The sequence below is a fragment of the Arachis ipaensis genome, chromosome B5 (genome assembly GCF_059453495.1).
Source record: "Arachis ipaensis isolate K30076 ecotype BB chromosome B5, ASM5945349v1, whole genome shotgun sequence".
In the NCBI taxonomy this organism is placed as follows: Eukaryota; Viridiplantae; Streptophyta; class Magnoliopsida; order Fabales; family Fabaceae; genus Arachis; species Arachis ipaensis.
In genome coordinates, this window is record NC_142440.1 from 86,380,324 (window position 1) to 86,390,335 (window position 10,012).

Sequence of the window (10,012 nt, forward strand, 5' to 3'; positions counted from 1 at the left end):
GGTTTATTCCTGAACCAAGGTCACACAGAGCCTTAAAGATCATGGTGCCTATGGTACAGGGTATTATGAACTTTCCAGGATCCTGTCTCTTCTGAGGCAATGTCAGTTGATCCAGATCACTTAGTTCATTGATGAACAAGGGAGGTTCAACTTCCCAAGTATCAATGCCAAATAATTTGGCATTTAGCTTCATGATTGCACCAAGAAACTTGGCAGTTTGCTGTTCAGTAACATCCTCATTCTCTTCAGAAGAGGAATACTCATCAGAGCTCATGAAGGGCATAAGGAGGTTCAATGGGATCTCTATGGTCTCTAGATGAGCCCCAGAGTCCTTTGGTTCCTCAGAGGGAAGCTCCTTATTGACCGCTGGACGTCCCAGGAGGTCTTCCTCCTTGGGATTCACGTCCTCTCCTCTCCTCACAGGTTCGGCCATGGCGCTTATGTCAATGGCCTTGCACTCTCCTTTTGGATTCTCTTCTGTATTGCTTGGGAGAGTACTAGGAGGGATTTCAGTGATCCTTTTACTCAGCTGGCCCACTTGTGCTTCCAGATTTCTAATGGAAGACCTTGTTTCATTCATGAAACTTACAGTGGCCTTAGATAGATCAGAGACTATATTTGCTAAATTAGAAGCATTTTGTTCAGAGTTCTCTGTCTGTTGCTGAGTTGATGATGGGAAAGGCTTGCTATTGCTAAACCTGTTTCTTCCACCATTATTAAAGCATTGTTGAGGCTTTTGATCCTTCCATGAGAGATTTGGATGATTTCTCCATGATGAGTTATAGGTGTTTCCATAAGGTTCACCTAAATAATTCACCTCTGCTATTGCAGGGTTCTCAGGATCATAAGCTTCTTCTTCATAAGAAGCCTCTTGAGTACTGTTGGATGCAGCTTGCATTCCATGCAGACTCTGAGAGATCATATTGACTTGCTGAGTCAATATTTTATTCTGAGCCAATATGGCATTCAGAGTATCAACTTCAAGAACTCCCTTCTTCATAGGCGTCCCATTACTCACAGGATTCCTTTCAAAAGTGTACATGAACTGGTTATTAGCAACCATGTCAATGAGTTCTTGAGCTTCTGCAGGCGTTTTCTTTAGGTCAATGGATCCACCTGCAGAAGTGTCCAGTGACATCTTTGATAGCTCAGATAAACCATCATAGAATATATCCAGGATGGTCCATTCTGAAAGCATGTCAGAAGGACACTTTTTGGTCAACTGTTTGTATCTTTCCCAAGCTTCATAGAGGGATTCACCTTCTTTCTGTCTGAAGGTTTGAACATCAGCTCTAAGCTTGCTCAGCTTTTGAGGAGGAAAGTACTTGGCTAAGAAAGTCGTGACCAGCTTATCCCAAGAGTTCAGGCTGTTTTTGGGTTGAGAATCCAACCATAATCTAGCTCTGTCTCTTACAGCAAAAGGGAAAAGCATGAGCCTGTAGACTTCAGGATTTACTCCATTAGTCTTAACAGTATCACATATCTGCAAGAACTCGGTTAAGAACTGAAAAGGATCTTCAGATGGAAGTCCATGAAACTTGCAGTTCTGCTGCATCAGAGAAACTAATTGAGGTTTCAGCTCAAAATTGTTTGCTCCAATGGCAGGAATGGAGATGCTTCTTCCATGTAAATTGGAATTAGGTGCAGTAAAGTCACCAAGCATCTTCCTTGCATTATTATTATTTTCGGCTGCCATATCCTTTTCCTGTTCGAAAATTTCTGAAAGGGTATCTCTGGATTGTTGTAATTTAGCTTCTCTCAATTTTTTTTTCAGAGTCCTTTCAGGTTATGGATCTGCTTCAACAAGAATGTTCTTGTCCTTGCTCCTGCTCATATGACAAAGAAGAAGGCACAGAAAAATAATAATAATAGAGACTCTCTTTACCACAGTATAGAGGTTCCTTTATGTGAGTAGAAGAAAAGAGGAAGAAATTCGAACACAGATAGAAGAGGGGGTTCGAATTTGGTGATGATGTGAGGAAGAGATGTTAGTAGATGAATAAATAAATAGAATAAGATGGGGGAGGGAAAATTTTCAAAAATTATTTTGAAAAAGAGTTGGTGATTTTTGAAAATAGTTTTTGAAAAATGTTTAGTATTTTTTTTCGAAAATTTTTGAAATCAAAAATAAAAATAAAAATAATTAGTTAATTAAAAAGAAATTTTTGAAAAAGGGGAAGATATTTTCGAAAATTAGAGAGAGAGAGTTAGTTAGGTAGTTTTGAAAAAGTTAAGAAACAAACAAAAAGTTAGTTAGTTAGTTGAAACAAATTTTGAAAAGATAAGAAGTTAGGAAGTTAGAAAAGATATTTTGAAAATCAAATTTTTGAAAAAGATAAGATGAGAAGATATTTTTGAAAAGATATGATAGAAATTAGTTTTGAAAAAGATTTGATTTTTAAATTCTCAATTAATGACTTGATTCACAAGAAATCACAAGATATGATTCTAGAACTTAAAGTTTGAATCTTTCTTAACAAGTAAGTAACAAACTTGAAATTTTTGAATCAAAACATTAATTGTTTATGTTATTTTCGAAAATTTGATATAAAAATAAGAAAAAGATTTTTGAAAAATATTTTTGGAATTTTCGAAAATAACTAATGATTTTGAAAAAGATTTGATTTTTGAAAAAGATTTTGAAAAAGATAAGATTTTCAAATTGAAAATTTGATTTGACTCATAAGAAACAATTTGATTTTAAAAATTTTTGAAAAAGTCAATCCAAATTTTCGAATTTGAGGAGAGAAAAAGGGAAAGATATTTTTTTTTATTTTTTTGAATTTTTATGATGAGAGAGGAAAACATGAAAATTATGCAATGCATGAAATTTTTTTAGATCAAAACAGTGAATGCATGCAAGAATGCTATGAATGTCAAGATGAACACCACGAACACTATGAAGAACATGATGAACATCAAGAACATATTTTTGAAAAATTTTTAATGCAAAGAAAACATGAAAGACACCAAACTTAGAATTCTTTAATGCTTAGGCACTAAGAATTCAAGAATGCATATGATAAACATGAAAAGACACATAACAAAAAATCATCAAGATCATACAAGAAGACTTACCAAGAGCAACTTGAAGATCATGAAGAACACTATGAATGCATGATATTTTCGAAAAATGCAAGATGCATATGCAAGTGACACCAAACTTATAATGTGACTCAAGACTCAAACAAGAAACAAAAAATATTTTTGATTTTTATGATTTTCTAATTTTTTTGGATTTTTATTTTATATTTTTCGAAAATTATATGAAAAAGAAAAATAAGGATTCCAAAATTTTTAATATGAATTCCAGGAATCTTGCATTCTTAGTCTAAAGCTTCAGTCCAGGAATTAGACATGGCTTACTAGCCAGCCAAGCTTTCAAAGAAGGCTCCAGTCCAAAACACTAGACATGGCCAATGGCCAGCCAAGCTTCAGCAGGTGATCATGGATCAGCAGCAGGTGGATGAGCAACAACTAAATTGCTCTTGATAACAAATTGCAAGCCTCAGTCCAAATGAATTTAGACATGGCTTTACAGCCAGCCAGGCTTCACATGCTTCATGAAACACTAGAATTCATTCTTAAAAATTTTGAATAAAATTTTTGAAAACATTTTTATTTTTTTCGAAAACAGATGAGAGATTTTTGAAATTATTTTTGAAAAATTTTTGAAAAGAAAATAAAAAGAAAATTACCTAATCTGAGCAACAAGATGAACCGTCAGTTGTCCAAACTCAAACAATCCCCGGCAACGGCGCCAAAAACTTGGTGCTGTTGCCGGATCAAACTTGGCACTGATGTTACCGGACCAAAAGCTTGCCGAAAACTCAAACAATCCCCGGCAACGGCGCCAAAAACATGGTGCATGAAATTGTGATGTCCAGGCTCAAACAATCCCTGGCAACGTGAGCAACTTGGTATGCGCAATCGTAATTACACTTTGATCATGTAAAATTCATGGCTCTTTCTTTCCCCAGCAATGGCGCCAAGAACATGGTGCCAATACCATGGTTCACAACTTCGATACAACTAACCAGCAAGTGCACTGGGTCGTCCAAGTAATACTTTACGTGAGTAAGGTCGAATCCCACGGAGATTGTTGGTATGAAGCAAGCTATGGTCACCTTGCAAATCTCAGTTAGGCAGATATAAATTGATAATGGTGTTTTCGAATATTAATTAATAAAATAGGGATAGAGATACTTATGTAAATCATTGGTAGGAATTTCAGATAAGCGAATGGAGATGCTTTTCGTTCCTCTGAATCTCTGCTTTCCTGCTATCTTCATCCAATCAGTCTCACTCCTTTCCATGGCTGGCTTTATGTGATACATCACCGTTGTCAGTGGCTACATCCCCTCCTCTCAGTGAAAAATATGCTCACATGCTCTGTCACAGCACGGCTAATCATCTGTCGGTTCTCGATCATGCTGGAATAGGATTCACCCTCCTTTTGCGTCTGTCACTAACGCCCAGCAATCGCGAGTTTGAAGCTCGTCACAGTCATTCAATCATTGAATCCTACTCGGAATACCACAGACAAGGTTTAGACTTTCCGGATTCTCTTGAATGCCGCCATCATTCTAGCTTACGCCACGAAGATTCCGATTAAGAGATCTAAGAGATATTCATTCTAGCTTGTTGCATGTAAAACGGAAGTGTTTGTCAGGCACGTGTTCTTAAGGAGAATGGTGATGAGCGTCACACATAATCATCACCTTCATCACGTTCTTGGGTGCGAATGGATATCTTAGAAGCGAAATAAGATGAATTGAATAGAAAACAGTAGTACTTTGCATTAATCTTTGAGGAACAGCAGAGCTCCACACCTTAATCTATGGAGTGTAGAAACTCTACCGTTAAAAATACATAAGTGAAGGTCCAGGCATGGCCGAGATGGCCAGCCCCCATGGTCTAAGAACAATGCGTTCAAAGATCCAAAGATGCCTAATACAATAGTAAGAGGTCCTATTTATAATAAACTAGCTACTAGGGTTTACATGAGTAAGTATTTGATGTATAAATCCACTTCCGGGGCCCACTTGGTGTGTGTTTGGGCTGAGCTTAAGTGTTGCACGTGCAGAGGCCATTTGTGGAGTTGAACGCCAGTTTTTGTGCCAGTTTGGGCGTTCAACTCTGGTTTTGGATCCTTTTCTGGCGCTGGACGCCAGATTTGGGTAGAAAGCTGGCGTTGAACGCCAGTTTACGTCATCTATTCTTGGCCAAAGTATGGACTATTATATATTGCTGGAAATCCCTGGATGTCTACTTTCCAACGCAATTGGAAGCGCGCCATTTCAAGTTCTGTAGCTCCAGAAAATCTACTTTGAGTGCAGGGAGGTCAGAATCCAACAACATCAGCAGTCCTTTTTCAACCTCTGAATCTGATTTCTGCTCAAGTCCCTCAATTTCAGCCAGAAAATACCTGAAATCACAGAAAAACACACAAACTCATAGTAAAGTCCAGAAATGTGAATTTAACACAAAATCTATTAAAAACATCCCTAAAAGTAACTAGATCCTACTAAAAACATACTAAAAATAATGTCAAAAAGCGTATAAATTATCCGCTCATCACAACACCAAACTTAAATTGTTGCTTGTCCCCAAGCAACTGAAAATCAAAATAGGATAAAAAGAAGAGAATATACTATAAATTCCAAACTATCAATGAAACATAGCTCCAATCATATGAGCGGGACTTATAGCTTTTTGCCTCTTGAATAGTTTTGGCATCTCACTTTATCCATTGAGGTTCAGAATGATTGGCATCTATAGGAACTCAGAGTTCAGATAGTGTTATTGATTCTCCTAGTTCAGTATGATGATTCTTGAACACAGCTTCTTTATGAGTCTTGGCCGTGGCCCTAAGCACTTTGTTTTCCAGTATTACCACCGGATACATAAATGCCACAGACATATAATTTGGTGAACCCTTTCAGATTGTGACTCAGCTTTGCTAAAGTCCCCAATTAGAGGTGTCCAGGGTTCTTAAGCACACTCTTTTTTTTTGCTTTGGACCTTGACTTTAACTGTTCAGTCTCAAGTTTTCACTTGACACCTACACGCCACAAGCACATGGTTAAGGACAGCTTGGTTTAGCCGCTTAGACCAGGATTTTATTCCTTTAGGCCCTCCTATCCACTGATGCTCAAAGCCTTGGGATCCTTTTTATTTCCCTTGCCTTTTGGTTTTAAGGGTTATTGGCTTTTTGCTCTTGCCTCTTGGTTTTAAGAGCTTTGTCTTTTTCTGCTTGCTTTTTCTTTTTCTTTCTTTAAATTTTTTTTTTTTGAAATTTTTTTTTTCTGCAAGCTTTGTTCTTTGCTGCTTTTTCTTGCTTCAAGAATCATTTTTATGATTTTTCAGATTATCAAATAACATGTCTCCTAGTCATCATTCTTTCAAGGGCCAACATATTTAACATTCTTAAACAACAACTTCAAAAGACATATGCACTGTTCAAGCATACATTCAGAAAATAAGAAGCATTGTCACCACATCAATATAATTAAACTAAGTTCAAGGATAAATTCGAAACTCATGTACTTCTTGTTCTTTTGAATTAAAATATTTTTCATTTAAGAGAGGTGATGGATTCATAGGACATTTATAACTTTAAGACATAGTTACTAACTACTAATGATTATGTAATGAAGACACAAACACAGATAAGCACATAACATAGAAAACGAAAAACAGAAGAAATAAGAACAAGGAATGAATCCACCTTAGTAATGGTGGCGTTTCCTTCTTGAGGAACTAATGATGTCCTTGAGCTCTTCTATGTCTCTTCCTTGTCTTTGTTGCTCCTCCTTCATTGCTTTTAGATCTTCTCTGATTTCATGAAGGATGATGGAGTGCTCTTGATGTTCCACCCTTAGTTGCTTCCAATAATTGTGTGGAAGAAAATGTATCCCCTGAGGTATCTCAGGGATCTCTTGATTTGCAGTCAAATGTTCTACCACTGAGCTATAGACCCTTGATGGAATCTTTTGTCTTCCCTTTCCTCTTTCTAGAGGTTTCTCTGGCCTTAGGTGCCATCAATGGTTATGGAAAAAACAAAAAAGCTATGCTTTTGCCACACCAAACTTAGAATGTTGCTCGCCCTCGAGCAAAAGAAGAAAGAATAGAAGAAGAAGAGGATATGGAGGAGATGGATGGCTGTGTGTATTCGGCCATATGGGTGGGATTGGGTGGGGAAGAGATGTTGAATTTTTGAAGGTAAGTGGGTGTATGGGTGTGAGTGGTAAATGGAAGACAGAAGGGATGAGTGTTTATTGGGAATAGAGGATGATTGAGAAGAGAGAAGAGAGTGAGTGAAGGTAGGTGGGGATCCTGTGGGGTCCACAGATCTTGGGGTGTCAAGGCATTTACATCCCTGCACCAATTTAGGCATGCAAAATGCCCTTGCACACAACTCTGGGCGTTCAGCGCCAGGTTGGTGCCCATTTTGGGCGTTCAACGCCCCTTTGCTGCCATTTCTGGCGTTGAACGCCAGAACCATGCTTGTTTTGGGCGTTCAGCGCCAGGATGCTCCCATTCTGGGCGTTCAGCGCCAGAACTATGCTCTGTTCTGGCGTTTGAACGCCAGACAGATGCTCCTCCAGGGTGTGATTTTTCTTCTGCTGTTTTTGATTCCGTTTTTGATTTTTTTGTTTATTTTGTGACTCTACATGATCATGAACATAAGAAAACATGAAAAACAATAAAAATAAGAATTAGATAAACATTGGGTTGCCTCCCAACAAGCGCTTCTTTAATGTCAATAGCTTGACAGTGGGCTCTCATGGAGCCTCACAGATGTGCAGAGCTTTGTTGAGACTCTCCAACACCAAACTTAGAGTTTGGATATGGGAGTTCAACACTAAACTTAGAGTTTGGTTGTGGCCTCTCAACACCAAACTTAAAGTTTGACTGTGGGGGCTCTGGTTGACTCTGCTTGGAGAGAAGCTTTTTCTGCTTCCTCTCCATGGTTGCAGAGGGAGATCCTTGAGTTTTAAACACAAGGGAGTTCTCATTCCATTGAAGGAATATTTCACCTCTGTCAACATCAATCACAGCTCTTGCTGTGGCCAGGAAAGGTCTTCCTAGGATGATGGATTCATCCTCTTCCTTTCCAGTATCCAGGACTATGAAATCAGCAGGGATGTAAAGGCCTTCAACCTTTACTAACACGTCCTCTACTTGTCCATAAGCCTGTTTTCTTGAGCTGTCTGCCATCTCTAATGAGATTTTAGCAGCTTGCACCCCATAGATTCCCAGTTTCTCTATTACAGAGAGGGGCATGAGGTTTATTCCTGAACCAAGGTCACACAGAGCCTTAAAGATCATGGTGCCTATGGTACAGGGTATTATGAACTTTCCAGGATCCTGTCTCTTCTGAGGCAATGTCAGTTGATCCAGATCACTTAGTTCATTGATGAACAAGGGAGGTTCAACTTCCCAAGTATCAATGCCAAATAATTTGGCATTTAGCTTCATGATTGCACCAAGAAACTTGGCAGTTTGCTGTTCAGTAACATCCTCATTCTCTTCAGAAGAGGAATACTCATCAGAGCTCATGAAGGGCATAAGGAGGTTCAATGGGATCTCTATGGTCTCTAGATGAGCCCCAGAGTCCTTTGGTTCCTCAGAGGGAAGCTCCTTATTGACCGCTGGACGTCCCAGGAGGTCTTCCTCCTTGGGATTCACGTCCTCTCCTCTCCTCACAGGTTCGGCCATGGCGCTTATGTCAATGGCCTTGCACTCTCCTTTTGGATTCTCTTCTGTATTGCTTGGGAGAGTACTAGGAGGGATTTCAGTGATCCTTTTACTCAGCTGGCCCACTTGTGCTTCCAGATTTCTAATGGAAGACCTTGTTTCATTCATGAAACTTACAGTGGCCTTAGATAGATCAGAGACTATATTTGCTAAATTAGAAGCATTTTGTTCAGAGTTCTCTGTCTGTTGCTGAGTTGATGATGGGAAAGGCTTGCTATTGCTAAACCTGTTTCTTCCACCATTATTAAAGCCTTGTTGAGGCTTTTGATCCTTCCATGAGAGATTTGGATGATTTCTCCATGATGAGTTATAGGTGTTTCCATAAGGTTCACCTAAATAATTCACCTCTGCTATTGCAGGGTTCTCAGGATCATAAGCTTCTTCTTCATAAGAAGCCTCTTGAGTACTGTTGGATGCAGCTTGCATTCCATGCAGACTCTGAGAGATCATATTGACTTGCTGAGTCAATATTTTATTCTGAGCCAATATGGCATTCAGAGTATCAACTTCAAGAACTCCCTTCTTCATAGGCGTCCCATTACTCACAGGATTCCTTTCAAAAGTGTACATGAACTGGTTATTAGCAACCATGTCAATGAGTTCTTGAGCTTCTGCAGGCGTTTTCTTTAGGTCAATGGATCCACCTGCAGAAGTGTCCAGTGACATCTTTGATAGCTCAGATAAACCATCATAGAATATATCCAGGATGGTCCATTCTGAAAGCATGTCAGAAGGACACTTTTTGGTCAACTGTTTGTATCTTTCCCAAGCTTCATAGAGGGATTCACCTTCTTTCTGTCTGAAGGTTTGAACATCAGCTCTAAGCTTGCTCAGCTTTTGAGGAGGAAAGTACTTGGCTAAGAAAGTCGTGACCAGCTTATCCCAAGAGTTCAGGCTGTTTTTGGGTTGAGAATCCAACCATAATCTAGCTCTGTCTCTTACAGCAAAAGGGAAAAGCATGAGCCTGTAGACTTCAGGATTTACTCCATTAGTCTTAACAGTATCACATATCTGCAAGAACTCGGTTAAGAACTGAAAAGGATCTTCAGATGGAAGTCCATGAAACTTGCAGTTCTGCTGCATCAGAGAAACTAATTGAGGTTTCAGCTCAAAATTGTTTGCTCCAATGGCAGGAATGGAGATGCTTCTTCCATGTAAATTGGAATTAGGTGCAGTAAAGTCACCAAGCATCTTCCTTGCATTATTATTATTTTCGGCTGCCATATCCTTTTCCTGTTCGAAAATTTCT

The 10,012-nt window shown here is 38.8% G+C and overlaps 2 non-coding genes across 2 annotated transcripts; both read left to right on the top strand.

The window, feature by feature from the left end:
* Nucleotides 1–1,192: 1,192 nt before the first annotated feature.
* Nucleotides 1,193–1,300, top strand: LOC148564851 (small nucleolar RNA R71). Its single transcript, XR_015884199.1, has one exon. It is a non-coding gene; the product is annotated as a small nucleolar RNA R71 (small nucleolar RNA).
* Nucleotides 1,301–9,483: 8,183 nt separating this feature from the next.
* Nucleotides 9,484–9,591, top strand: LOC148564852 (small nucleolar RNA R71). The gene has a single exon (XR_015884200.1). It is a non-coding gene; the product is annotated as a small nucleolar RNA R71 (small nucleolar RNA).
* Nucleotides 9,592–10,012: the final 421 nt, after the last annotated feature.